At 36.6% G+C, this 25,253-nt stretch overlaps 1 long non-coding RNA gene across 2 annotated transcripts in view; it reads right to left on the bottom strand.

Annotated features, from left to right (window-relative positions):
* Nucleotides 1-897: 897 nt before the first annotated feature.
* Nucleotides 898-25,253, bottom strand: part of LOC105947287 — a 90,793-nt gene continuing 66,437 nt past the window's right edge. For both annotated transcript variants that reach the window (XR_004222401.1, XR_004222400.1), the window contains one exon: nucleotides 898-993. This is a non-coding gene — a long non-coding RNA (uncharacterized LOC105947287). The remainder of the gene's footprint in view (nucleotides 994-25,253) is intronic.

Here is a 25,253-nt window from a genome sequence, read left to right as displayed (position 1 = left end):
GATTTTGGCACAAAAAATAACAATCATAAAAAGAAATAATCAAACATTAGTATATGCCCCCTTAGACTAGAAAACCAAAGCTCCATACATAAATTGTATGAATAACAACTCATTGTACTAAGGGGCACATTTACTAACCCACGAACGGGTCGAAATGAGTCCGATTGCATTTTTTTCGTAATGATCGGTATTTTGCGATTTTTTCTTATTTTTTGCGATTTTTTTGGCGTCTTTACGAATTTTTCGTTACCAATACGATTTTGGCGTAAAAACGCGAGTTTTTCGTAGCCATTACGAAAGTTGCGTAAAATCTGGCGATTTTTCGTAGCGTTAAAACTTGCACAAAAAGTTGCGCTTTTTTCGTAGCGTTAAAACTTACGCGAAACTTCGCACCTTTTAAGTTTTAACGCTACGAAAAAGGCGCAACTTTTCGCGTAAGTTTTAACGCTACGGAAAAATCGGGCGATTTTACGCAACTTTCGAAAAAATCGCAAAAAATACGAAAAAGTCGCAAAATGTTCGTTTTCAAGTCGGAACTTTTCCAATTCGGGTCGGATTCGTGGGTTAGTAAATCAGCCCCTAAATATAAAGATTCAGTTGGAATCTTTGAGTGAAAACTATGTGCTTCCACTTCTATCCACTTTATTTTTCCTAATTTGGCTAAATGCTTTTCTTTTATAGTGCATGCCCAGTTTATCAATTCAGCATCAGGTAAGATGCTCGGTGAATGCATTTTGTAAGATCTAATCTATACTAACTTTGAAGTGCTGTTAATACACTATTGAAATCTTTTATGCGGATCTTTTATAAAGATTCCTTCATCACATTCCCAGAACCAATAACAACAGGTAAACAAATTCTAATCCAAATAGCCTCTTTTACAAGTTACTTACCCTTTTTTCTGCTCATCAATGCATTTCCAATTTCTTTGAAATGATAGAAGTTACTGAAAAGCAGTATCACGCAAGAAGAAATCCTTCTATACCAAGTCACCTAGATGATTAAAGAACACAGAAGGAATTGCTAAAAATAAAACTAGCTAAAAATGAGTATTTAACAAAAAATCTTTAGGCGTTAGTACTTCAAAATCCTAATATTCAAAGCTCCAATTGCAAAGACAGAGCTGAATGTACAGGACATTATTGAGCACAGTTATCCATTAGATATCTCCACAGGAGGGCAGCATTCCCATGACCCACAGATGAACAATGCAGAAGGAACGTTCTGGACCGGCACTGAAAAGCCTTGAAGCTATTTAATATCAATTGTTTTAATTTGCCAATTGTTCCAGCCACAAATTATCAGATGCATGTATCACATTAGTGTTCATTTTGTAAACAAGCACTAACCAACCAGAAAGGTGTGCTGTCGGGAATGTCAGCAGGCAAAGAAACATGAATTTCATATAAAGCAGTATAGAGTCCGCTCACTTTTCTTTTTCTTTTAGAAATCACAACTTTTTTTTTTTTTAACAAATCTCCTATCATGAGGCCGGGAAAGGGAAGGTGGATTCATAAAGGGCTAACAGCCAAAACCTTTCTTTTGATGGACTCCAGTTCCTGACTGGTTGTAGTTTCTCTGCTTTAATATTGTTTGCCTCTCCTTGAGAGAATGAAGAGTTAAAACAAAAAATATCAGACACTTTTTTTGGTTTAAACTTTCAGACATAAAACACAAAATACAAATCTATCCAGTTACTATATTATTATATTCTGTGCTGCCTTCTCCAGCCTGCTGCACACTTTGATCTTCGTCTCCACTGATGTGGCGCCCATTTTTAAGTCCCTGAAACAAGTATATTACAAGTATGTTTGCTGCCAAGTTGCTGGAGCAAATAATGATGCTATGATATAAACATTCCTCTAACGGATGTTAAAAAAAAAAGGGAAAAAAAAAAAAAAAGAAATAGGCAAAGAAGTTTATAAAGCTGTAGGAATTGGCCACAAAAAGTGGTGTAAAATAAATGGTATATTCATAAAGCTGTGTATTTTCATGTGCTGCAATTGCTGAAATCATCCATAAAAATATTCAAAAGTATTTATAAAGTTGTAAACTTTTTTTTACAGCACACAGACTTAAGCCGGCTATACACGCACCAATAATATTGTACAAAACCTCGTTTCATACAGTATTAGGTGCGTGCATGGTGGCTCGACAAGGCGACCAATATCGCAAAAGGCTGTGGATATTGATCGACTCGACGATCAGCCGGGTTAAAAGATTTTGATCGGGCACTGTTAAAGGCACCCGAACAAAATCTGCGTTCAGGGCTGAATCGGCAGAAGAAGGTAGAACTTCAGTGAAGGGTGGGAACGATCTTTCGTGCAACCAATGGTCGCACAAAAGATCGAAATTGCTGCATATATGGCCACATTAAGATCCACTGCCAGTCACCCCCTTGCAATTTACACATGTACTGTAGATACAAATCTTGTATTCAATTCAATAGCCAGATACAGGTGTAACAAAAGAGCGTAGAAAAGAGACTTCCCCCATACCAGTGACACATCAACTGCAACAATATTACTGACCTCTGCACAGGCAACTGTGTGTGTACAGGCACACAGACTCCTGTATGCTGGATTCACAGATGTCTCTCAGACAGAGCTCTCCTGTAGACTGACCAGCCAGGATTTCAGGGTTCTTGATTAGCCAGCTGAGTCTATTCAGGCACACCTGGTCAGTCTGTAGCATTTACTCTGCTATAGGGATTGCTTAGCAATATGCAGTATAAAAAGAATATGTGTCTGGGCTATGAGCTGTACATAACCTAACTTTCTATTCAGTGGGGTGAGGGGTCTGGAACACAAGGTCTGCTTCCTCTATAGCCACTGAAAGATTGTGGATGTATGAACTCATTGGCGCATGTGTGTGCCTGCAGCAAGGAGGGGCAGGTAGGGCAGGTAGGGCTTTGTTGCGTGTCGGGACCCTCCAAAGATTTTTTGCAGAAGGCCTGGCTACGTATTGTTATGCCCCTGTTTATATTTCTAATGGATTTTTGTTTTCCCCCGACCTGGTTGATCTGCTTTCTGTGATATCTCTCTGGATTTGTGGCTCCCAGTTTGGAAAAAATTTCTCATATGGGAATATGGGAATTCCATAAATATTGCCTTTCTGAGAGCACAATTATAAATGTAATTTATAACAATAGTTATAACAATTTATAACAGTAGTAAGCTCCAGATGATAGGTGGGTATCTAGCACTATTACTTACAATGCTCTGAATTCAGTTGTACAGGCTAATACAAAATTATTTAAAGGAACACTTTTGAAAGTACAGTAAATTAAGGCAAAAGACTGTAATCAAGGTTGAAAAAGGACTAAAGGAGCTAAAATAGTTGCTTTAAAGCAAGATAATGGTGGTTGCTGTGACCATTTATTTTTTAAGTAAAAAAAAATCTGTATAATTTCATTCCCCTCTCTGAGCCTGACTTGAGGAACACAAGAATTAAGTCAGCAGAAGAATATGATATTGTCCATTAGAGAGTTGGTCGGAGATGTTGCAGTATTGACTGGCTTTGCAAGCTAATTTTGAATCCATGCATTCAGTTCTTCTGCCTAAGGATAATCCATTCATTAAAGGAACAGTAACACCAAAAAAATGAAAGTGTATAAAAATAACTAAAATATAATGTGCTGCTGCCCTGCACTGGTAAAAGTTGTGTGTTTACTTAAGAAAGTCTACTATAATTTATATAAATAAGCTGCTATGTAACCATGGAGGCAGCCATTCAAAGGAGAAAAGGCACAGGCACATAGCAGATAACAGATAAAACGCTATTGTATTCTACAGAACTTATCTGTTATCTGCTATGTAACCTGTGCCTTTTCTCCTTTTTTCCAGCTTGAATGGCTGCCCCCGTGGCTACACAGCAGCTTATTATATAAATTATAGTAGTGTTACTGTAGCAAACACACCAGTTTTACCAGTGCAGGGCAACAGTGCATTATATTTTTATTACTTGAAAGCTCTTTCATTTTTTGGTGTTACTGTTCCTTTAACAGACACAGCTAGAGTGACTATAGGCTGGGCACACAAGTGCTCAAAAGGTGAGCATTTTTAAAATGGGGCCCATTCTATATAGTTACTAGTCTCACCACCCACAAGGCCTGGATGGTAGTGGGCCAATAGCCTGTAATCCATAGGTGGGATGCCCCTAAGTGTAATGGAGACCTTCTATTTTTAATAATGGCCCTGTTAGAGACAAAAATGCTTGCTTTTTTGCTGCTGTAGGACTAATTTCGTGCATTCCTTTATATCCCTATATCTTTAAGATCATCCTTATATAAATAAGAAAATGTAGTGACTCTTTGATTAGGGTCACCTTAAGATAGATAGTCTCCCTCTTGATGAATGTAGTAAGATAAGGTTCTTAAGGGTCTTTTCACACAACCTTTCATGTTATAATGGGGGTATAACAGTTGCCACCTGTCCAGTTTTGACTCAGACAACCTGGTTTTCATAAGGGCCACCCAGGCCTACCTGTTTCTCCACATTAAGGGCTCTGACACACGGGGAGATTAGTCGCCCGCGACAAATCTCCCTGTTCGCGGGCGACTAATCTCCCTGAGTTGCTATCACCTGCCATCCCACCGGCGAAAGTGTAAGTCACTGGTGGGATGGCACACGCGGCGGCGCGATTTGTCGCGGGCGACTAATCTCCCCATGTGCCAGAGCCCTAAGAAATCCAGAGAGGACACTCTTGAATTGCACAGTGATCAGCCAGTTACCAATGGCCGTGCCATAGTCCCGTCCCATGCAATGCCTATCAATCGGTTTTTTTTTGCTAGTTACCCACAGGTCATTGGTTTAAATTTAGGCAGGATATTTTTGGTAATCAGGGCTAAAGAAGTTCACAGGAGTGTCTGGCAGATACTAGTTTTATAATCACTAGATACTAGTTTAGACTCACAGTACATCACTCATGATGAAGCAGTGTCATTTATTCGGATTACATCTAGTTCTTGTACATGTTAAAAAAATACATGGCCACTATCTATGTCAATTTGCTGCCAATACTCTGACATTGATGAATGTAACAACCATGTCAATGACACAGGAAGTTGGAAACCCGTACTTGTGGTTCCTGCCAATAACAACTATGAGGGAGATGACCCCTTAACAGCTTTACTACACAGAACACCTTGAAAAAATATGCCAGTACCTAGCAACAGCAGATACATTTTCTTTAAATGGCCAGTAAGAAGGGATGAGCAGCATGGTGAAAAATCTTCTTTATTCATAGCAGCATCAGAAGAGGAAAGACAAAAATTACCATCACCCAAAGTTGACATAATACTTTCTTATGTTTGTGGATTTTTACATTGTTCTTATATAGTGAGTATATATAGTTCAAATAATTAAATGACATGCTAAGTATCAACTGGCAGTGATTTGGACTAAAAAGTCGGACTAATCAGTCTGATAAGAAATGCAAGAAAAATGCTGTTCCTACTTGGAATTAATAGATCATGTTCATAATTAGAGAAGCAGATACATCAGGGAATTAAAATGCCTTAAAATCATTTACACATAGGTTTCTCTTATCAACCCTAGTTCTTTTAAGAGTGTTTTATATGTACAAATCATTTTCCAAGTTACGACTGTAGAGATTAATACTTACATGTATATAAATATATTTATGCTGGCTTACTATTTTAAGGGTTCTATTGGTTGGTTATTAGCATATGTCAATTCAATCTGTAGGAGTTTGGTCATTTTGAAAGACTGTAATGGCACCTTCAGAATTTATTAGCAATCAAATAATATTAATTTTGCTCACGTTTTCTTCTTTCTTTACTGCAGGATTCCTGCATAAAAAGCAGTGACGATTTGAAAATGGTGTGTAAAAATGACATTTGTCAACCGCTGATTTCTTAGTTCCATTTTTCTATATTTAATTTTGAAATTTCACGTGGGGCTAGCCATATTCTTCATTTCCCAGGGTGCTACAGCTGTGTGACCTGTGCTCAGCTAAACTTTAGTCACACTTTACTGCTGAGCTGCAAGTTGGAGTGATATCACCCCCCCCCTCCCAGCAGACGATAAGCAGAACAATGGGAAGGCAGCAAGATAACAGCTCCCAGTAGATATCAGAATTGCACTCAATAGTAAGAAATCCAAGTCTGGCTTGGGACTCCTCCAGTTACATGGTAGTAGGAGAAACAATAGGTTACCTGAAAGCAGTTGTTACCTGAAAGCAGTTCTGATGTGTAGCGCTGGCTCCTTATGAAAGCTCAGACTCAGGCACAATGCACTGAGATGGCTAACTACAAACCAATATTACAACTAAAAAAAAATATGGTTTGGTTAAAGAATAAAATCTTAAATGGTAGAGTGAATTATTTGCTATGTAAACTGTGTAATTTAGAAATTATATGACAGCATCCCTTTAATGATTTGTGAGATCTGAAATGGCATAAAATGTAATCAGACAGTATAAATGAAAAAACAGCCTTCATAAATATCCCATTCATTTTACGCTGCCTTTTACACTATTTTTCCTGCATAAATCATTTTAACCAGTTTGATAGAAAGGTCCCTTTGTATAAACATATTCCTTGTTTCTGGTCTTTAAGGTTCCATACATGGGCACCTTGTGTATAGGCCCAAAATAGTCTTCCTCAATATGCCAAATTATTGGATATGCCAAATTATCAGGTTATCCCACTTAAGCCCATTATTTATTTGTGTTACACCTGAGAAGGGCTTTGTAAACAATCTAAGCTCTTCCTTTAATAAGCATTAAAATGTTTCATCATGTGATCATCAGATAACTGGTTCTATGTTTACTATGCTAGTAAATTGTAATTGTCTTTTTTTGTACCCCCACCCAACTAAATTTCAGGTTAATTTGGATGCAATTGCTATGATGAGCCAAAATGATATGCCCTTGTAGCCATTTTAGATTTCTTTTTGCGTGCAACATTACCAGCTGAAATGCCTGCACATACATAAGAATATTAAAATGTCCAACAATAGACTCTCAGATGATAAGGTACAGCATTTAAGAAGGGCCTAGTAAAGAAAGATAATGTCTTCAATACCTTACCAATGACAATCATACAGGCATAAAATATAATTGTAGTTCAAATCTGTTATTAACCACATACATTTTGAGCCGTAGGGTGGCATTTTGAAGTCATAAATGTGTTAAAAGTGCAAACACACTGGTAGATGCAATGATAAAGCTGCGCGCAGAAATCTTTGCCAACGTTGATTCTGACATTTCTCAATTAATTAAAACTGACATTTTAATTTAATAGAAACATATGCAGAATAAATGCATAACAAACGAACAAGTAAACACACTGAGAACTGGATTTCCTTTACTGGTTCTGATTTAACCTTTTCTGCTATCCCAGAAAGAAAAATTGAAAATGAACTTATCAAATGCATTTTGTGAGTCCATCTGTATTACTACTGAAGAAATATTATTATTATAAGTAATCTTTCAGTTCAGTGATAAATTCTATTTTCTGTGTACTGTTTACTGCTGGACTTGTTTGGCTTATTTAAATATTAACAGTGATCCCCAACCAGTGGCTCGTGAGCAAAATGTTGCTCTCCAACCCTTTGGATGTTGCTCCCAGTGGCCTCAAAGCAGGTGCTTATTTATGAATGTCTGGTTAGGAGGCAAGTTTTGCTTGAATAAAATATAATGCCAAACAGAGCCTCCTGTAGGCTGCCTGTCTACATTGGGGCTATTAAGTAGCCAATTAAAGCTCTTATTTCTACCCGCAGGAACCTTATTCATGCTTCTGTTGCTCCACAACACTGTCTCCATTTAAATGTGGCTCACGGGTATAAAAGGTTGGGGAACCCTGTCTGTATTAAATAATAAACTGCTGGAAGTAAATTAGATTGATACTTGTTATTAGGTTTTCTGTAGGAGAATGCTAGGAACTAGGTAGTGGTGAGAGTTATGTACCTGTAACAGGTTCATTGTAGAACCTGCATAAAATAATAGGGGAAAAGTCTTAAATTTTTAAATGACATAACATAAGCAGGTTTCCTGTTGTATAACTTAAAAACAACTGCATGCACCCCCATAAACCTCTTTCCCCATTTCCTTGCCACAAGCTGTTTAGATACAGTAAGCCTTGTACATCAGCACAGCTTATGAGGATGGGCTTCATGATTAGTCCAGCCTACTGCGGGAATAGGCTAGCTTATGTGATGCATGGAAAGGGATACAATTGGTGGGAGTAGTTGTAAGGGAGAATATTCCAACTTCCTTTTGGACAAGGAAAGTGACAGCAAAACGTTCCCAACCGCTCTCCCTAGGTATAGGCAGGCATACCAATATTTTAGTTTTTAGTTAGTTTAGGTAGGGATGGGTTGGTTTGATAGACATGTTAGATGTGAGATTTCCTACACAATAAAGTCACAGTTTTAGGTGGAAGGTCCTTGTCAGTCTGCCACTGCTTTTTGGCATGTTTTATTAACCCCAAGGTGGGTAACCATGGAAATAACTCAAGGTTATGCGAATATAGGAGGGGTGTGGTGCTTTTAAAGAAATGCACTAGTGCATTGGAGTGGTCTCAAATGGACTATGTTTGGAATGTTGACTGAGCCAAGTAGTGCAGCTAGTGGACAGTGGATGGCTCAATATATTTATAAATGTTATCTTATATGGTTGCTTTGCAATGTTAAAGTTCTGTAATGTTTTGTTACATACTGATATAAGATTGTATTGTTATTGTTTTATAACTACTATATTGTTAACTAATAAAGCTGTGACCAATATCAATTACATATAGGTAGTAGCTCAAACAATAGGGTAGAACAATAAAAGCGTAAAATTAATTGGTTGCCATGCATTACTGCTCTTGTACAAAATTGTTCAGTGTTAATAAATAAGCCCAAATGTGTTTAAACCATCACTTCACTTGTTATGGTATTTATGGTGCATTCTTATTCACACATCCATTTTTGAAACTGTATCTTGGAAACATCTTGTGCACTTTATCACTGTTATGTGTATGGCATTTCTCTTGTAATTGTGAACAGCATACTAATGGATGCTAGACTCATGTGTGCACTGTGTAGGGATATTTTACCAGCAGCTAGACACTAAGCATGATCAATCATTTATGCTTGTCTTGTTTGCTATCTTTGCCGTCACGATTTTTCAGGATATTTTCTCGTGACTTCTTCAGAATATATATATATTGCAATTCCAGCAAATGAATCCAGACAATTCCCCTTATTAGAACAGAACAGCAGCTGAGGGAATAATGCACTAAAGGTTGTACTATTGGTGCAATGTAACAGGTCCTCATTTCTGTTGTGCTAACAAGGGTCTTTACATTTAACAGAATTGGTTTCCAAGTTTTGCTGCCCGTATCCCTATGGCCTGCTCTACTGCTGTGCTGCTCAGAGATTGGGGCGAGTTCTGTTGTCTACAGTTATAAAACAATAATCACCTCTAGTTTTTAACTGGTGTGAATTCTATCATTCTGCTGTGGAAATGTGTATGTGGCACAGAATATTGCAGCCTTCTTTGGACTATCTCTGTAGAGAAATCTTGGAATCCACTAATTACATATCTGAATATTCCAGCAACATTCTAAATTTCTTTTTTTTCTACATCTTACTGTGGAAAATTATGATAATAAAAGTATTTGATCTTACTAAAATTATTTTGATTGATCCATTTCTCTGGAATACACCAAGTTACTGCTGGAGGGTATATTTTTTTTCTAAAACACTACTTAAGAGTTCCAGAGACTATTAAATGGCTGGGACCCCCCTCCGTGCATTCTTCCATGTCTACCGGAGATTACGGATATTTCAATTACAATTGTATTTTTAATCTTTTCACCCGACTTAAGTTTTATGCTAACTGTTACTTTGCCAAAAAAAAATGTTAGGATTAGTAACCTTGGCAAGAATCCTTCATAATAGTCGCATATGTGCCAAAAAATGTTTGGTAAAAGGCATCAAAAGTATCAATTCAGACGTGCCACAGGAAGAAGCTTTGATTATCATTTAACCTTTATTCATTTTTCCACCCTCTGATCCCAAGAAGGGTGAAGAATATTTATAGATATGGCCCTATTACCTGTCAAATAATATATTGTATGGAGCCCTTTAGGAAGTCATTAGAAAAGGAAAGTGCTCACCAGGGTTTTGCTGGTCACTGCTTGCACCCTTCATAAGTCTTGATTCCAAGAAAAACGTTAATTGTTCACAAAGTATATACAGGTATGGGATCCCTTATCCGGAAACCCGTTATCCAGAAAGCTCCGAATTACGGAAAGCCTGGCTCCCATAGACTCCATTTTAATCAAATAATTCAGAATTTTAAAACTGATTTCCTTTTTCTCTGTAATAATAAAACAGTACCTTGTAATTGATCCCAACTACGATATAAATAATCCTTATTGGATGCTAAACAATCCTATTGGATTTAATAAATGTTTTATTGGTTTTTTAGTAGACTTAAGGTATAGAGATCCAAATTACAGAAAAACCCCTTATCCGGAATACCTTTGGTCCCGAGCATTCTGGATAGTGGGTCCTATACCTGTACAAATATTAAAAACATTAAATGTAAAAATCTTAAAGCTTGCTTTGGTTACTTATGTAGAGATGCTATTTTTTTCTTGATATAATGATTGGGATTTTATAGTGAAATGCAAAAAAAAGAATTAATTTGCAGATCCAGGCAAAGCCATTGTAATAATTTACGTAAAGACGATTCAGAATTAGGTTAATAATAAAGGAAGAATAAATAGGAAGGATAGAAACAACAACATTGTTCTCATTTTAGCCTTCAGTGCAGTGCAGTCTTGAGAAATAAAGACATTTGTTGCCAATGATTTGATTGGCCTTCTAGCCAGTAGGGGTTTTGTTAATTGTGAAAAATGAAATAGGATTAGTGAGAAAAATGATCTTTAAGATAGGCTTGCTTTATATTGCTTTCCTACAGTCAGGCACAATTTGAAATAGTAGTAAATTAAAAGCATTTAATGCAGATTAAATTGCCAGGGCAACTTCTTTGAAGCATTTGCAAAATAAGGGTTTTTTTTTCCACACATTCATCTTAAAGAAGATGAATATTTTTGTCAAACAGAAACCTCTCAATATTTATAATTGATAACTTCATAAAAATGCAAATAAATTGTTTGTGTCATATAAAAACAATCCTCTACAATTTGATTGCACTGCAGAAACTATGAATTAAAACATAAATGTAATTAAAACTTGATTAATTATGATTAAAACATGATTAAAAACATGGAGATGACAGGAATTTTCAATACTAAATTTGCTTGGTTCTGTAACTTTTTCATATATGAATGAACAGCTTACTAGCTAAGTGAGAGTGCTCATAGGTAGTGATGAGCGAAATTTTTTGCAAGGTTTCGCTGTGAAAAAACCCCATTGACTCACAATGTATTGTGCACTTTAAAAAAGAAAAAAAAAAAAAGTTGCTGCAAAATAATGGCCCATTTGCTTCAACATGTTTCAGGAATTTTTGTTGTTTCACAAATATTGTGAATAAGCGAAACAGTACAGATGTATTGATTGCTTACAGGACAGGCTACCTAAAACATCCTATTAGATTATCAAGCCCAGGAAAATGTGCATAATGATCATAAGTTTGGCTCCATAGCTTCAATAATAAGTGTTCTCGTATTCTGTATCCTATTACAGTGTATGGGCTGATATACCATGATTAAAAACCCTACTGTCCCATTACTTGGCCACCCCTGAACCCCTCAAAAACTGAACTGTTCTTGCCATTCAAAGGGGCTGATTTACTAACCCACGAATCCGACCCGAATTGGAAAAGACTTGAAAACGAACATTTTGCGACTTTTTCGTATTTTTTGCGATTTTTTCGGCGTCTTTACGAATTTTTCGTTACCAATACGATTTTTGCGTAAAAACGCAAGTTTTTCGTAGCCATTCCGAAAGTTGCGTAAAATCTGGCGATTTTTCGTAGCGTTAAAACTTGCGCAAAAAGTTGCGCTTTTTTTGTAGCGTTAAAACTTACGCGAAACTTCGCACCTTTTAAGTTTTAACGCTACGAAAAAGGCGCAACTTTTCGCGTAAGTTTTAACGCTACGGAAAAATCGGGCGATTTTACGCAACTTTCGTAATGGCTACGAAAAACTTGCGTTTTTACGCAAAAATCGTATTGGTAACGAAAAATTCGTAAAGACGCCGAAAAAATCGCAAAAAATACGAAAAAATCGCAAAATACCGATCATTACGAAAAAAACACAATCGGACTCATTTCGACCCGTTCGTGGGTTAGTAAATGTGCCCCAAAGAGTTACTCTACCTATGTATATCAGACAGAGACTGCAGAGTTTGGCATAACTCTTGGAAGCATTATAGCCAAGATGGCATAAATTAAAAATTCTACATGAATCTGCCTTTGCATTCCACTGTGGAACACACGTGATAATAGCAGGAAGAGCCATATTGTGAAGGAGAGAGGAGGCTTAAGTGCTGCTAAAGTAACTTTCAAACATATACGAGAACCGGTGGGAGAATGTGAGTAAAGGGAGACAAGAACCAGTGGGAGTAGGAGAGAAAAGAGAGAAATGATGTGTGCAAGATTCCAACGGAAGATGAAAACCAGTGGATAGGAAAGATTTGTGTCTTCATTGTGGGTGAGATTGTTTTAAATATACCATACCAACGCAACACATATATAGTGGCTGGGGGATGCCCCAGGTTGGTCACTGGTGTTGTTATTTTGGCTAATAGACATTTCAATTAATTGCGATAGTCGTTCATGGTAATGGCAACAATATTGATATGTTGATATTGACAACCAATATCAAAATTAATTGCTGTGCAAATTTGTTTTTATAACTTCACTGGCTTCACTATACCAATGAATTGGGACTTGTGCAATTGCTGTGCTAAGTCTTTCAATAACCCCCGCTGTTTTTATCATACTAAAGAGCTGAGACTTGTCCATTTGTATATCAAGCGCTTGCGGTCACAGAAAAAAGCTCTCTTTTAAAATAATTATTGGAGAGTTTTTATTTTATAATTATTTTTCGAATTATTAATTTTTAATGGGGCTATTCACAAAATAATACATATGGACTACAGTGAGGTATTATAACTGAATTGTAGATATATGTGAAGTCAAGTTCTAAGGTGCTTATAATGTGGTAGGGATACTAATAAATTGTGTCTCTATATTCTCTGCCTTTGATACAGGGGCGATTAAACCTTTTTTTTTTTTTTACACACACAGTTAAAATGATACAGTTCAAAAGGAGCTTTGCATTGTGAATAGAAGGTACAGAAGAAAAAGAATATTCCTGAGCACATACTTTTCATGGTCAGAACATTCCATTGACCTACAGTAAGCAAATGAAAACATTTTCCAGACTAGATAATAATGCCAAGAACATTCCTTTGAACTGAACTTATAAAAGCATCTTCTTAACTAGGTTTCAAAATGGCTAGTTGAACTTGCAAGGAGAGGGCATTGGTGGAGGCTAAATGATCCAGTACCAGGCTACAGGAGGGGCCAAGCTGATACAGCCTCTTAATAAATGAAGTGCTTGAAACGGTATGTATAGGGTTCTCAATTGCAAACAAGGGAAAAACAGACATAAAATGAAAATATTTCAGTAACTGCAAAGCAAAACCTAAACCACCACTTGTGGTTACATTTATAGTTACATAGGGTTTAAAAAAGTTCATCAAGTTTAACACTTCCAAGTGAACCCAGTTCACACATAGACCTATACCGACTTATATATACACTCACATATATCAACACATATATCAACTATATATACAACCATTATTACTAACTGTAGATTTTAGTACCACAATAGCCTTGGATACTATGCATAAGGCATTAACAGAATCTGCCATTACCACATCACTAGGAAGGGCATTCCCCAACCTCACTGCCCTCACCACGAAAAACCACTTACACTGCCTCTGGTGTGCTGATGCTTTTATGTGAAAAAGAAAATATATGTCTATAACTCCCCTCTAATGTACTTGTAAACTCAGGTTTACTCAGGAGTAGCAGTGGACAGTAAACAATAGATCCTTGCTGCTAGATAAGTCAGTTTCTAGATAGGTTTTGAGTAAATAGCATGCCAGTGCTTGACTAAATAATTTCATACAACCGGCATGCCAGTGAACAGAGCATTTCATAGCCCTAAAAAAAAGAACTGTATTTTCTAGACTAGATACATTTTGTGATTAAATATTCTTGTGCCCAAAACATGTAATGGTCCTAAACATAGAAAAGCATTTCCCTGACTAGATACAGTTTGTACCCAGAGCATGTTGGTGCCCATAGCATGCACGTTCCCAGAATATTCCATTGACCTGAATTATTACAAGTATTTTCGTGACAAGATATTTTTGTGCCCAGAGCATTCCATTAACCTTAATGTAGAAATGCATTCTTCTGACTAGACACATTTTCTACCCAGAACATGCCTATACCCAGAGCATGCAAGTTTCCAGAACATTCCATTGACCCAAACTATTGCAAGCAATTTTGTTCATTTTTGTGATGAGATATTCTTGTGCCCAGAGCATTCCCTTGACATAAACATAGAAATGTATTTTTTGAGTAGATACATTTTCTTCCCAGAGCTTATATTTGCTAAGGACATGCCAGTTTCCAGAACATTCCATTGACCTGAGCTATTACAAGCATTTTAGTATTCTTATGCCTAGAGCATTCTGTTAAGCTCAACATAGACATGCATTTTGCAGACTAGATACATTATCTACCAGTGCCATTGCCCAAAGCATGCAAGTGTCCAATATATTTTGTTGAAGTCAGCTTTTTCATGCATCCTTGTGATGAGATATTTGTGTCCAGAGCCTGACCGTGCAAAGAGCATGCACATTTCCCCAAATTTCGATTGACCTAAACTATTACAAGAATTTTTATGACAAGATATTAAGATAGATATAGAGAGCCAAGATTTATGCCCACAATATGCCAGCGCTCATATTGACCTGAACATAGAAATGCATTATTTCTGACCAGATACATTTTTAACACAAAGCATGTTTTTAACATGGATGCTGGTGCCATTGAGTATGCTAGTGCCATTGTCATGCAAGTGTCTATAACATTCCTTATACCTAAGCTATTAAACTTTATTGTGCCCAGAACATCCCAATACCTACATCATGCTGTTGACCTTAATATAGAAATGCATTTAGATACATTTTCTACTTAGAGCATGATAGTGTCCAAACCATGCAAGTGTCAAGAACATGCAATTGAACCAATTTTGTGACAAATTTTCTTATGCCTAGAGCATTTTGTTGACCTGAACGTAGAAACATAGTTTCTGCACTAAATACATTTTCTTTCCAGAGCACAACAGGACCCATAGCATCTGAATCTGAATACCTGAATTATTTCAAGCGTTACCTTGAGTATGCCTTTGCCCAGAGCATGCATGTGCTAAAGCATGACTATACTCAAAGCATGACTATACACAAAGCATGCCAGTGCCCAGAGAATTCACATTTTAAAACATTCTATTAACCCAAACTCTTTTTTTTATAATGAGATATCCTTGTGCCCAGAGCATGCCAGTACCCAGAAGATTCCATTAACCTGAACACAGAAGTTTTTTGTTTTTTTTTTACTGTAAACATTTTCTACTCTAAGAATGCTGGTGTCCAGAGCATGCACATTTACTTACCCACGAACGGACCGAATGCGTCCGATTGCGTTTTTTTCGTAATGATCGGTATTTGGCGATTTTTCGGAAAATTATCGCGACTTTTTCGTTGCCACTCCAAATGTTGTGCAAAATCTGGCGTTTTTTTCATAGCGTTAAAACTTGCGCGAAAAGTCGCGCCTTTTTCGTAGCCATTCCGAAAGTTGCGCAAAATGTTGCGATTTTTTCGTAGCGTTCGGATTCATTCAAGCTTCAGTATGATGACTTTTCTTGGGCCAGGTTGGAGCTGCAGGGTGCCATTGAGTCCTATGGGAGGCTTCCAAAATCATGCTAAGTCTAAAAGTTTCGCCCGCTGCTTATGAGCGCTCAATATGAAAAAGTCACGGCAGTCGCGTTTTTTCGCACAAATCGTATTGGTAACGAAAAAGTCGTGACAATTTCCAAAAAGTCGTAAAGGCGCCAAAAAAAAAATCGCGAAAAAGTCGCAAAATGTTCGTTTTCCAACCGGAATTTTTCCAATTCGGATTCGAATTCATGGGTTAGTAAATGTGCCCCCAATCGTGGAGAAAGTCACGATTAGGCAAATCCAATCACAATTTTTTTCCACAATTCTGAAATGTGTTTACATTTTTGATGTGTGGTGAGAGAGTAATGGAAATTGTTTCTTCATACTCTGGTTCCAATTCCTGATCATCTATTAGAACAGGGAGTCTTAAATGGATGGACAGACAGCCAAAATGTTTACAACCATATCTTTTTTTTAATCTTTATTTTTTATTTCTAAAATAAATGGTTAATTGATCAAACTAGCACCCATGTAGGAACATTTTACTAATTTTGTTTAGATTAAATACCCTGATGAGTTACATTTTACTAAATGTTATATATGGTACATATATACCGTATATATTTTACTTGTATATTTCCCCAGAATTTCAGAATCTCTGCTGCTTATTCTGAAAAAGAAAATTCATTTTGATCCAGTATTTAGCAATCTTTGCACTTTTAAGCCTTGCTTGCTGGAGGATCCTAAGAATTTGACATGGGAACAACAGATAATGAAGGCTGAATTCCTTATTCCTTCTATCCTTTTAAAACAGCTGTGCAAAGCCAATTGGCCATAATTTATCTGGCATCATTTATTTGTTTCATTAAAACTGTGAAATGAGACATACCTGGGCATGCTCATACACTACAATAACCTCTTCATGATTGTTTATGTTAATAGGATAATAGTATAACTGTGATGGATAATGTGTTCTAACATTTGCTAATCTGTTACAGAGTATTATAATGATCATTTTTTTCAGTACTGTAGAAGAAAATCCAATTAGCCATGCAACTGTTCTTTGCCAAATAAGAAAGCAGCCGAAGAGGAGCATTATTTAATGTCTCACGTGGCAAGGTATTTTGGTTAGAATAATACACCACTTAAACTATGTAATGATTATCTGTAACTAAAATTGTTCTGACACAAAATATGTTGTTATTTTGTATAGTTAACATTTAAGAGACACCAACATATTTAGCATTAAAAAGCTAACCAAAGACTTGGTGGGACGCTGGGGGTTTCACTAATCTATTTAGCCAAAATCAATTACCCCACCAGCTTTATTTATTTTAGAATCAGTTATCATTTAGTATATATTTTAGCTGTGTTTTAGGGTAGGTTCATCTTTATGCCCATCATTAGAATGTTCACACTGTTGATCTCCAGCCTATTGGCTCAGGCGTTTTTTTGCCTGATACAGATTCATGGCAAAGTTAGTATTTTTGTGAGTGGTGAAAATGTCTGATAATCTGTGCTAGAATTTTACCATATGGTTTGTTTGGTCAAAAAAAAAATAGCTTTTTTGCACTGTGAAAAATGCTAGAAAACAACACTCATGGACTACAGTGCAAATGCTGACAAATGCCCATTGACTCTAATGCATTTTGGCATTTTTTCATATTTCATTATGGTTTCATACATTTTTCATAAAAATAAAATGGGCAGTTTTACTCATCACTACCAGCCTATCTAATTAACAATACATTTATTTCCTTTAGCTCTAGGCTGGCTAAGTAATAGCAGGAGTTTATTTGCAGCATTGAAACATAGAAGCAAGGCTAGCAAAACTGTATTTGCATTACCCATAACTGCTGCTGCTACAGACATTCCTTTTTGGCAGAACACCTTCCACTCCTAGCTTTTACTTTTTCCAGCCCATTACAAGAGCTGTACACCTCTGTAATAGGCAAATATTTTAATAAATATGCAGATAATAAAAAATGCACTATTCAGTGGCAGTTAGTAATAGAAACAGTATTGCAACAAACAAACAATATATGGAAAAAAACTGAAAACATCATAAAGCCAAAAATGGGCAGTAGAAAATCCAATGTGCAGTAGAGTTAAGCCTGTTACTGCCTTTATATAACATTGTGATTACTTTCACAATTATATTTGTGCACAATGCACTTCACCAAAGAATGGAACTCTGATACAATATCTCACAATGAGTCTTCCCTCTAATCCATGTACTTGTGCAGATACACACAAATTGTGAGGCCAGCACACACAACACATTTCTGGTATGGACAGGGAACTTTATGTGAAATCACAACAGTTTTGTGTTATTTTTTCCATTAATGGAGACAGCACAAAAAGACATTGCTCACAATGTTCACAAATGTCATTAAAATATAAGATCTGAAGATATAATTATACTAATTTTAAATGCTAAACTGCACCTTAATGATATGCACATGAACTAAATTAATCCATTAATACATTTTCACATAGTTTTATAAGATTCTTTTTGAAGTTGAAGATGTTAGAGCTACAAAGTGCTTGAGAAGGAAATTTGAACTGCAGCATGTAATTTAATGTCTGTTACTATGGGAATGGGGGATTTCTAATTATTTAATACATGTTCTTCCGAGTGAGCAAATCAGATAGTAATCAATAGTGTAATTTAGACTACATCCCTCAATTCAATTTCCAATTAACTCCTCTAGCCCAGATTTTTTTAAGGTTTGTTGCAGGTTGTTTCTAATAAGCTATGGGCATCCTTATGCTTGAGAAGGGGGAGGCAGCAGTGTAATTGCACAAAACAAATGGACTGCTTATTGTTAAGCATGAATGATTATTTTACTAAATAAATTACTCAGAATAATCTCTCTTTGCTGTAATATTGACTGCAGAAAATGTAGTATTTTAATTTAAATCTCCTGTTCTGTGATTGCACTTTTGTAGACATAACACCTTTGTATATAAAAAAAATAAAATACATTCAGGAACCAGTGTTGTTACTGAACAGTAAGTAATGCTGTAGGTATCATCTGATTTATACAGTCATCAATAAAGTGTTGACACATACCTAAAACAATCAGCGGTCAAGATTGTCTTCCTAATAAGGAGGGGCATTGTGTGAACTGAAGCGTTATGGAATATTTGCCTAGGTATCCGCGGTAGGCCTACAAATATCTGCCTAGCACCCATTATCTCATGGAGAGGTGCACTCCCATATATATATATATTATATATAAAAATCAAAAGTAATATGTTTAATATATAAAAGTTGCACTTACAATTGTTGTGGTACAATAAGCATATCAGTCAGTGAGGCCCAATGCGTTTCGTCATCATATGACTTCCTCAGTGGAATTTTAAGATTCACATTAAGCAAGGTTTTTTTTAAACCCGCTCAGGCTGGATATAGAAAAAGGACATCCCAAAACAGATCGTGCACGACCAGGAGCAGGTACAGTTCCCAGAGACAAGCGTCCAAAATTCTCACCTCAGTGCTCTGTTTCCATGGGATTTTAGATATATTTAGATTGATTTGCTACGCGAGGTGGATGCACCCCCTATTGACTATGCACCTGGAAAGCTGTATATATTCTGTGAACTTTTACTACATCACATTTATTCGGACTGTGTTCAAGAACATTGATTCGTTATTCTTGTTTTTACAAACTTTTTTGTTTCTTATATAGCACCCATTCTTTTTGTTATTAATGTGACCGGTTTCCATTATGTCTAAGTTACAAAGTTATATGAACTAGCTTATTTTTCTATGGCAATAACAGCCTCTCTTTAGCTGTATTGCATTTGGCAACCATTGGAGAACATTTCGAATCACCTTTCATTGTCCTCATTGTCTTTAGTTTTGTACATTTTGTTTACCCTTTGTAAAAAACATGACTCTTCCCTTGCTTTGTTTTGCCCTTGAGACTATCCAGTATCTACTTCAGCTATCTTCCACCCTGCTTTTTTTTTTTATCTTTACCAGATTGACTCTGCTTGCATTCAGCTATTGTGGATTGGGCTGCACCACATCAGGAACCCAGAAAGTATCTATTTCAAGCAGAAAAGACTTAATTCCCCAACCATGTAGGCAGCCTTTGGGCATCCTGAATCACACCTAAGACTAGCAATGCTAGGTAAAACAGTGTAGGTAAAAAACAAAATACAGAATGAATGTGGTCAGTGCTAACTAGGATAACAAAAATGTGCACAGGTGTACATTTAGCAAAGTTTAATTAAAAAAAAACACTGTTTTGTGCATACTTACGAAAGAACATGAATGAGTAAATCATGACTGCATAAAGTCAATGTAAAAAATTGTGGAAAGAGCAGTAAATCAAAATTTTCAATGAATTTCAATGCATTATTAATGGAATCAAATTTGTGTAAATTGCACACAATTCTCAACTTACTTTGATGGTGAAAATACTTTATCCATTAATTGCTATAGCACCTTGACAGGTTTCAGGTATTTAAATACTACACTCAAAACTGCTTTTATGAACCTTTATTTTCTTTAACAGAACTTCACAGTAATCTGTATTAAATCTAAAAATGGAGACTAATTAAAAACATTGTTCACCACTATATATGGTTAATGCGGGTGCCTTGTCCCAGAGTCCTTCCTTCCACACTCATTTAACAATATTTTGCTCTTACGACCACTCACCATGCTGTTGCAGTGGTTCGGTTTCAGTGCCCCAGACCCGTAGCAAGGGGCGACTTTGCAGTCAACAGCAGATAGATGCACACTCCAATATCCAGTGGATGCAGATAAAAAGAAGAAGCTTTATTTAACATTCGTTTCAGGTATCATCATTTTTTTCATCACATTCACCAAAATTGGGGTGTGAGGGTTTAATAAAGATTGCAATTTGGTGTGATTCATTGCAAAATTGAGGTTGCCACAATTTTTAATAAATCTGTCCCTTAGTCTTATGTTTCTGTGGCCACATTATAATAGAGTGGTAAAACCAAGCAGCTAGTTGGATAAGCTAGCCTTAGATCCAGCAATGAGATCCTCTCTTGCTCATTTCCTGTTTTAGAAATAGGAAGTAAGAATGTGACTTCTAAGTGAAAGCTGCTTACTTTAATTATAAGCCAAGCAGTTCCCTGTGACAATGATGGGAAGTGATTAGTTCATCCTCTTTGTTAAGATGATTTCCTTTGGGAAATTCACACTGATCAAACAGTGTAGCTTAACATTTGCAATGAATGTATACTGTACTGTACAGTACAGATCAATGGAAAACATATGGAAACATTAAATTGGAAATTATATCATGTTGATGGCATTTCTGTTGCTCGAATAAGGAATGGGATGGTAGGGATGTAACAATTGGTACTTTCCTTGATCATCAGTAATAATGTTAACAATGATAAAAAAAAATGTTTAGTTTACTAAGGGTATCCTTGTGTCTTTAACATTTGACAGGTGTGCGGCTGTCTGAACAATTTCAACTCAGCACAGGAAACAGAAATGCCCATATCTTACAGGTACATTTTGCAGAGGAAAGGAACAGAATAAGTGAATCTCCAGGTAAGTACTTAATCTTTCAGGAATAAGCATAAAGGTAACGGTAATTAGTCCTGTGTGCAGGATCAGTCAGGTAAGCACAAGCTGGCAACTCACTAAAGCAGAAGAGAGAGTGGAAAGTGAGGCTTAGAGCATGTAACTAGTGACAATTGCTCTGGAGTCAATAGGCATCTTTTCTTGGCACAATTTTGCCACGTTTTTGAAATAGACACTGAATGTGAAAGCAGAATTTCACAGTAAATGCATGCCTGCCAAAAAATTTCTCTCAACGCTACATGTAGCTATACTGTCAGTGCAGAGAGACATGAATTAGCTGTGAGAAGCAATAAGAAGTTATAAGAGAAGTATTGGAGCAGCATGGATAGGGCATAGAATAAGAAATACCAAAGAGGCAACTTGGGAGGAAGCAGTAGTAGGATGAAGTTGACTAGGCAGATGGCTATTAGAATGACTGGTGATCTTGAGAAAGCAGCAGATAGTTTTTAATAAAGAGACACAATATAACGGCCCAAATGCACAGTATGATTTCAATCTTAGCATAAAATGTAATTTTATTAAAGGAATCAGTAAATATTTAATTGTAAGGTTATATTATACTCCATATCACAGTGATATGTAATTACCAATAAATGACCAATTTAGTGGTGCTATCAACACATCAATTGAAAGCAAATGTATTTATTTTAACTTGGATCAGCATTTTATGTCTATTTTTATGAGGATTTGTTTTATCTTTGTCCCGCACTGTTGCCTGCAGCTGTCTTCTTTAAAATTACTGACAATAGTAACTTTCAAGGCAAACTATCTCCATAGGTAATGTTTCTTATAGGAAGGCACTGATGATTAGAGTCGAATTTAGTAAGAGCTGCTAACCTACGATGGCATTTTACATCCAGTTATTCAGTTGGATTTCCAAGAGATACTATGGAAGGCCGGGAAACAAATAAACGGACCCTGAACTAAATCTAAACTGACCTCTTACTTAAAGTACAAGTTACAGCATCAATTATGGATCTATGATAAAATCAAAATAATTTAAAAAAAACAAAACAATTACATTTATATATTTTAAAGGAAAAAAGTGATCAATGTTTTCAAGGAGTGTTTTGATTTCTCTAGCCAAATCTCATGTAACCAACGTTGCTGACAGTTTCTAAAATTTTTAGTTCTCATGTTTTTAACATTTGTCACCTAAATTGCTTAGGGCTCTGGCACACGGGGGGCGACTAATCTCCCCGTGTGCCAGAGCCCTTACCATTCCCCTTGACTAATCGTAAACCAATTTGAGAATTTTTTTTACAGCTCTAAAGAATGCTCAATTACAAGGTCATTGTTTTGAATAGATCCCAGCAGCTTCGAGCTCCGGAATTTGTTTGCAAGCAATGCCAGCAAGAAAAAAAATAGGGAAAAATGTAAATTAAAAAATGTCTTCTAAACCAATATTAAATCAACCCATAACAATCAGCTACAGATTTAATTACAATCATCATAAACCATTGAATAGCCCAAGGACCCAAACAGAAAATAGGATATTATGGACAAACACCATCTATACGGTTGTTAGGAGTTGAAATCAATATTAATAACATATAATTTCCTATTTTTAACAACAAACAACAACAAACTCACCAAAGAGCTAATGTACTAACATTGGTATTTACCTAGGCACAGTAGTTGCTGTTAGTATATAGGATACAGTATAGAATAGCACATTATGTGGCGGATTTATTAACCAATCATTAACTTTTTACGAGAGACACCAATGCACACCACTCGTAAAAAATGTAACAATTTTTTCCATGCTTGAATGATTCATTTGACTGCAGAAAATAATTGTCTGACTTGTTAATGCCTACAAACAATTTGCATCAGGAATTATAGATCCAGTTGGGTGTTAGTATGGAGCACTGTGTACTGACTCCTATTAATAACTAAATGTGCTTATCAGCTCAGAGCAGTCAAATAACTTGGCACATTTATCAAATTTAGCAATTGTGTCAAAGGAATGTTGTTAAATAGATCAAAACTTTCAGGAATTTTTTTGATCTATAATAAATAGAACCCGTAAAACCCCATTAATAATGTGAAAAAATGTGTAACAAAATCACAAGTATATAATGTCTACAACCAGATTCCTAGCATTTTGCATAATGAATAAGATTAAAACAAAATGATGGGTCACTTTACAGCAATTAAAATAGTAAAAGTAGTACTAGATCCCTGTGCAACAGAGATGGAAGTGCTGTGTGGGGATCACAGAGATTTTGTTCCAGGATCATGGACAAAAGCAAGAAGAGTGAGATTGTTCCTCCCAGCAGACACCTGCATTTATCAGTAACACAGAGCAGCTGGTGAGGGAAAGATGGGGGGTCTAGATGGGACAGCAGTCGGCTGAAATGTGAAAAAGGAGAAAAAGTGAAGAAAAAGTTGCGGTCGCTTCAAAAAAGTTGTGCAAGTAGCCGCATTTCACTAAGTTTTTGCCATTCCACGAAATTTTCAGCAGTTTTGTGACAGGTTAATTCATCACTAATCGTAAACACACTAACATTTTTAAATATCTACTCCAGACAGAGAACGACGGCACCAGTTCCTCATGCTAACTACTGTTAACTGGCAAAGCCTCCCCTCTTCCCTGTATGTTATGGGATGGCGTCAATGTCACTCTTGGCACCCAGAGCCCCAGATATGGAAGGTAAGGAGGTCAGCTGAAGTGGAAGTATGGAGCAGGGCATGATAATTTTAGAGAAAAATATACAAAGTAACAAGATCTACAAGAAGAATATTTGTTCTGTTAGAGGCCTTTTTAACAAAACACATAAGCCTTCTATTTTCCCATGTTGAACTGATCTTTTTCCACAGAACAGTCCCAGGTAACACTTTTCAGTACATACAAGACTAGTTGTGAGAACTTACCACTTATTTTCAATAGAAATTGGGCAGAGTTAGGGGGAATGCTTTCAGGCCTGTTGCGGCCACTATATCCATGACAAAGGGGCAGTGGTCTGGGTAATGTGCATCCCATAATTTATCTTTATAGGCCAATAATAAAAGTGTCTGGGGGAGATGTAATTCCTATCAGTAGCCCCTAGTATCCTGGGACGTTATATTTTAAAGGGGATGTTCACCTTTGGCTCTTCGCTCTGTCCAAACCAGGGGATTGCTGACACCAACAGAAAGCAGGAAGCGTACGTGTTACATACCCCTTTAATATGCATGTCCCTGATCTAACTGGCTGATGTGATTAACCCAATAACATCAATGACTAGTGAAGGAAGGCAAAAGAAGGGGCATGCAGTGCTAATCTGTATTATTTCCAGCACTGTCTCTGTATTCAAATTCCAGCAATGATGTGGGGTTTTTTTTATCAGCACTAGCACCTCCCTGCAATATTATTACATAAGCTTACTAAACAGCATGGGAGCCCCTTGCCTCACATTGAAAAGACCTAAGGATCTATGGATCACTACCTTTCCAGGTATTGAAAATGATCCATGTTTTTTTTTACCAAATTACAAATATTGGTAAAATGATAAGATCTATTTATTACCTCAAACTGTTAAACAGTTAAAGCAGGGGCAGGCCATGCTGAGCAGATGCACTAAGAAACCCGGGTGGCCACCTTGCCTCCTCCTTTGCCCCCTCCATCGCTCCCGTGTGTGGGCAACTGAATGCACATGCTCGATTATGTCACGTGGGGGGTGCACACTGTGTTATGCGCTGGTGGCGGAGGACAAGAGAGCGCAAAGTAGGGGTAGGCAGAAGAGGTA

This window comes from Xenopus tropicalis, chromosome 4 (assembly GCF_000004195.4).
Source record: "Xenopus tropicalis strain Nigerian chromosome 4, UCB_Xtro_10.0, whole genome shotgun sequence".
Taxonomy (NCBI): domain Eukaryota; kingdom Metazoa; phylum Chordata; class Amphibia; order Anura; family Pipidae; genus Xenopus; species Xenopus tropicalis.
This window is presented reverse-complemented; position numbering and strand designations above follow the sequence as displayed.